This window comes from Sinocyclocheilus rhinocerous, unplaced genomic scaffold, assembly GCF_001515625.1.
Source record: "Sinocyclocheilus rhinocerous isolate Xijiao unplaced genomic scaffold, SAMN03320098_v1.1 scaffold1951, whole genome shotgun sequence".
NCBI lineage: Eukaryota > Metazoa > Chordata > Actinopteri > Cypriniformes > Cyprinidae > Sinocyclocheilus > Sinocyclocheilus rhinocerous.
In genome coordinates this window covers 47,934-54,264 of record NW_015648515.1, presented here as the reverse complement: position 1 = coordinate 54,264, position 6,331 = coordinate 47,934, and positions in this window count along the sequence as shown.

Here is a 6,331-nt window from a genome sequence, read left to right as displayed (position 1 = left end):
CACTCAACCAAGCGTTCTAACCACAACCTCGCCCCTCCCCACCCCCCAACCATTCGAATTTCTGTAGGCGGGAATTATTTGTGATGAAATTCTAATGAGCCATTTTGTGATATCACAAAGCCCGGAAAACAAACGCTCTAGTCCAAACGAGCCGTTTGTTGTAGTTCTTGAAAAGGGATTTAAAAAAAACGAAATATCTCCCTTTGGAGTGGACTTTGAGATTTGTAACTTTCTAGATCTTTTTAATGCCCAAACATACACACTACACACTGACTAAAATTAAAAAAGTGAAAAAGCATAATAGGACCCCTTTAAAAGTTCTGTATATATGATATATGTGTATTACACAGTGCCTTGACATAATAATTTTGCTGTCAGTGAGTTTTATTTAGTTGCAATATCCTGAATGTTTCAGGCTAATTTGCTTTGTGAGTTTGATTTAAAAAGCCATTCAATAGCAATAGCAGTAGCAGTAGTTAGTTTCTTCCACAAAACATAACAATAACAAGACTTTTATTTTTGTCTGCAGTGTTGTTGCACCAAAAATACCCTAAAAGTTTAAACCTGCCACAGGACAGTACATGTATGGAGATGTGCTGAAATCGCGTTTGGTCTCGTACTGTATCGTGTACCTTGTCAGTGTTGTGCGCTTTGCTTGGCCATTTGTTGTGATAAACAGGAAAGTGTGTTCAAGCGCCAGCAAAACAGTGTAAAGAAATACTCTTTGTGAGAAGCAGTCAATCAGCAGAAGTTAAAAGCAGCTTGTAAGTGTATTTATTTCTTGTCTCAGTGTTTAGCGCAGTTGTCGTTGCTAGGAAACGCTTGTTTTGTTTACTGTGTGGAGACGTGCTGAAATCGCGTTTGGTCTCGTACTGTATCGCGTACCTTGTCAGTGTCGTGCGCTTTGCTTGGCCATTTGTTGTGATAAACAGGAAAGTGTGTCCAGCTGAATTCAATTTGAGTTTTGTTAGACGAATATAAAAAGCTTAGTATACCGCGGCAGTCCTCGTGTGAAGCGCTCCTCGTGTAAAGACCATCGACTCTACCGTTCGACTCCACCGAACAGGGACACCGGCAAGGCACATAAGTATCGCTTCTGAATCATTCTCTCTACTACTACTTGTTCCCCTTCTGTTTTCAGTTTTTATAACCAATTCGCAACAAACCCATCACTTTATCAGAATTTCACCATCCAGTTAGGGTCATCAACCATAACTCCTTCAAAAACAACTAGAAACCTTGGAGTTGTGGTTGATGACAAGCTGAATTTCTCAGACCACATTGCTAAAACTGCCCGGTCATGCAGTTTTGCTTTATACACCATTAGGAAGATCAGGCCCTTTCTTTCAGAACATGCAACACAACTCCTTGTTCAAGCTCTTGTTCTGTCCAGGCTGGACTATTGCAATGCTCTCTTGGCAGGTCTTCCAGCCACTTCTATCAAACCTCTACAATTAATCCAAAATGCCGCTGCAAGATTAATCTTTAATGAACCGAAAAGAACACGTCACACCTCTGTTCATCAATTTGCACTGGCTACCAGGAGCTGCTCGCATAAAATTCAAGGCATTAATGTTTGCCTACAAAACCACCACTGGCTCTGCACCCATTTACCTAAATTCATTACTTCAGAGTTATGTGCCCTCTAGAAGCGTGCGTTCTGCAAGTAAACGGTGTATTATTGTGCCATTTCAAAGAGGCACAAAATCACTTTCACAGACTTTTTCACTAACTGTTCCCTCCTGGTGGAATGACCTGCCCAAATCAATCCGAGCAGCTGAGTCCTTAACCATCTTCAAGAAACGACTAAAAACACATCTGTTCCACCTTTATTTGACCCTCTAACTCTAGCACTTTCTATTCTATTTTAATTCTAATTTATATTTATCTTCTTTTTTTTATTTAAAAAAAAAACACTAGCTTTCTATTTTTTCTATTCTATCTTTATGCAGAGCAACAATTCTTTTTTTCAGATCCTCAGAGTTTTTTGTCAGTCGCTTTGGATAAAAGCGTCTGCTAAATGACTAAATGTAAATGTACATGTACATGACATAATGAAGCAAGCACATTTATTTATTGTGCATGGATTGCTTCAATATTTCATATGCACATGTGTAATGTGTATAATATCATGTATAATATCAACATGTATTGACAGGGTTTTTGGATATGTATATACTGTATATAGTGCTGTTTGAAAGTTTCCCAGTGGGCAATTGATGTTGAAAAGACATCAAATTTACATCAAAACTGACGTCAAAAAACAAACAAACAACAAAAAAAAACTGGTCAAATATGCAAATCAAACTGATGTCAAAAACTTGTGTTGTCAAAAACCCGGTACTTCGGTATTCATTACAACATGAAACATTACGGTTTCCTGAAGGAAACCGCCTGTCTTCAGAAAATTATGGATGTCATTTTCATTTCATCTTGCCTGTAATGCCTGAGCAGCGTTTGTTTGTGAGCTGAGCGCTGCTTTGTGTATAGCCGTTACTGGGGAAAATCTCTCCCGCTTTACAAGCGCCTCTTGCTGGCAGAGAATGAATTTGCATATACAGTTATGCCACCACAAATAGAGTGCAAGTCTGTGGGAAACACCGCTTCTGTTATGAATATTATTCAATATTTTAATTTGAATGTCGGATTGAAATGAACACTGTTATTAGAGTAGTTAATCGTTAGCATAAGCGCGGCTAACGCTAATATAATGAGCATTAGAATAGTTTCTTTATAACTATTTAATGCTCCTATAACTTTTATTAGGGTAAAAAAAAAACAGGAGGACATGATGATATTTACAATTTTTACACACCAGAGGCTTTTAAATGAATTGTGAATCTAAAATATGCGTGTTAGAGAATGTACAAATGGTTAACATTGTTTGTGTCATATCAGTCAGAAAAGCAGTTCTTTTTTTTTAGCTAACTTAGTTGTTATTCTTGGCTGAATAACTAGGTTTTCAAAAGTCCTTTAAAATTAAATATGTACACAGTTTGGATTAAATGAAAGTATAGTCACATTTTTTAATTAGCATGTTTTTGTGTTTTGCTTTGGTACCGAAATTGGTACCGAGAACTGTGGATTTGCACTGGTATTGGTACCGAATACTGAAATTTTGGTACCGTGACAACACTATCAAAAAATTGACATGACATTGATTTGATGTAAATTGAACGTCAAACATATTGGGCTACATATACATTAAACTTATTTCAGTGTGGGTTTGACTTCCTATTTTCACCCAATTACCACTGGAAGAAACTGCCGTCCAAACTGATTTTAAAATGATGTTACAGCATCTTGATCAAGACTTGACTAATATTTGAAGTCAAATTGATATCAAGGTACCCGCTGGGTTGTGAACCCTTTAGAATGTTCTATATTTCTGCATAAATATAACCCAAAAGATCATCAGATTTTCATGTAATCCCTGAAAGTTGACAAAGAGAACCCAGTCAAACAAATGAGATTAAAAAATATACTTTGTCATTTATTTATTCAGTAAAATGATCTAATATATCTGTAAAAGGCAGAAGTATGTTAATCTCTAGGATTAGCAGTTAATTTGAAGGTGAAATTAGAGTCCATCTGTTCAGAGGTGTTTTCAATCAGTGGGATGACTATCAGGTGTCAGTGACCTATTTTATTTAAAGAACAGGGATGTATCAAAGTCTAATCATGTTTGTGGAAGTGAATCATGACACAAACAAAGGAGATCTCTGAGGGTCTCAGAAAAAGAGTTGCGATTGCTCATCAGGCTGGAAAATGATACAAAACCATCTCTACATAGTTTGGACATCCCAAATCCACAGTCAGATTGTGTACAAATGGAGAAAAATCAAGACCACTGTTACCCTCCCCAGGAGTGGTCTACCAAAAAAATAATCACTCCAAAAGAAAGATATGTAATAGTCTCCGAGGTTGTAAAGCACCCCAGTGTAACATCTAAGCAACTAAAGGCATTTCTCACATTGGCTAATGTTAATGTTCATGAGTCCACCACCAGGAGAACACTAAACAACCAGGGTGTGCAAGACACCAGAGTTGCAAGTGTAACGAGGTTAAAATTGTTTTATTTCACTAGATTTTCCTGTTTATGAATTCAATGCTGTTCTATAATTGTTTAAACCAGAGTTTGTAAAAATACATTAAAAAGGGTCTGTAAGGAGGTGATGGTTTCACCCTTCCCCCCTCTCCTTTAACAACAAAGTGGTTCAGTCCAGGCAGCCATACCTGCTGTATTGTTCTTTTAGCGGTCTTTTCCTTCTCTCTCCCGAATGGAAGAGGTATGCTATGTTCCATGCTACAGATTAATAGTTAGCATTGGTTGAAAATAATTCACACACAGAAATACACGTTTAAGTTATTTTTAATATTTTTTTGTTACTTACAGATGTAAGATCATATATACTTATACATGTTTCATTGATGGGAATTGGTTTACTTTGGGATGTTATTTTTGTTGACAGTGTTACTGATGTGTGATCTGAAGCCATCGTGACGATCTGTCTATATAAAGATACATCCTCTATGCAGGTATGCATTGACAAACCATATTTTCGTATTTTTAAGTTGTTTTAACATCAATATTGTCGCATTTCATACGCTCCTCTGTATAAGTTTATAAGTGTACGGAGTTACTGCTTTTTCTCCTTGGTTTTACATTTGCCCTTCCCTTTTCTTTTCCTTCTCTCTCCCGAACGGAAGAGTGTTACTGATGTGTGATCTGAAGCCGTTGTGACGATCTGTCTATATAAAAATACATTCTCTATGCAGACCCAATCTGGCGCTCTCCTGTCGTTCTTCAGTAATTTTCAACACAACGCAGACCACAGAAGGATACGGTTACACTGGTGACGTGACCCGTGCGATTGAGTACGGTTTTCTACTCCAGTGTCTTATGACATACCACCACTTGAAATGAGTTTATCAGAATCTACTGTAGCACTATCTAATGAACAGGTAAAACAACTGAGCTCTATTAAATGCCAGAACTGTTAAAGACGGCCATCCGCTTCCACATCAGAGTGACGTCCTGGCTGCGTTGGGGGGAAACATGTTTTTTAGCACCATGGACTTGACGGCTGGCTATTACAACATACCCCTCCATGAACTCGACAGGAAGTATACTGCATTTTCATCACCGCTGGGATTGCACGAATACAGTCGTCTCCCACAAAGGCTGTGTAATAGCCCAGCCACATTTATGCGCATGATGCTTACTATATTTGGTGACCAGAACTTTTTAAGTCTTCTGTGTTATCTTGATGATTTGTTGGTGTTTGCCAAGTCCGAAGAAGAGAGCTTGGCCCGATTGGAAATGGTGTTTCAATGCCTGAAAAAGCATACTTTGAAACTTTCACCTTCAAAATGTCAGTTTTTGAGACGTTCAGTTAAATTTCTGGGTCATGTGATTTCCCAGAATGGAATTTCGAGGGATCCAGATAAAGTGGAAGCCATAGTCAAAGTGACAGAGGCTGATTTAATGGAGTTAGATGGTGTAACTCCATCGCCTTCCAAAATACGTTCCTGTTTAGGGATGATAATCTACTATTAGCATTTTATTGAAAACTGTTCTGCACTGGCCAAACCCTTGTTTGCTCTGACCGGTGGTCAGAAAAGGCCTCGGAAATCAAAAAGCAGTAAAAGGCCTTTGTTGTTCCGCAGACTTGGCCCAGATGATTGGACCCAGGAGTGTAAACAGTCGTTTCGGGATCTTAAGGCAGCACTCATTGAAGAAGTGCTTTTGGCTCACCCTGACTTTAGTAAGCCAAAGCACAACTAATAGCTTTTGCCAGCAAATCTCTAAATCATGCTCAGGCAAAATACCCTGCACATCGCCTTACATTTTTTTGCAATGAAATGGGCAATTTGTAAGAAATTTAGCCATTGGTTACACAGTCACAGGTTCACTGTGTGGACCGACAACAATCCCTTGAAGTACATACTGACCAAGCCCAGGTTGGATGCCTGCGAGCAGCGCTGAGTGGTGCAGCTGGCACCATTCGACTTTGACATCCAGTATATTCCGGGCACTAAAAATGTGGTGGCTGACGCCCTCAGTAGAGAGCCTTTTGTGCAGTCTAAAATTTTGCACAGATTGACTAGGTCTCCTTATTCCACCCTTCTTAAGCAGGCGGGCAATTTCAAAAAGGATTATGTTAAGAATATGTTTCGGCATTCAGATGACCTACCTGAGATGAGGGATGTGAATGCTCAGATTAAGTCTGGAGACACTACCTTTGAAGCTGTGTGTACTTCAGGAAGTGTACAGGTGCGCAGTGATGAGATTTCTGCTATCATACAAACACATCAGCATTGGGAAGAT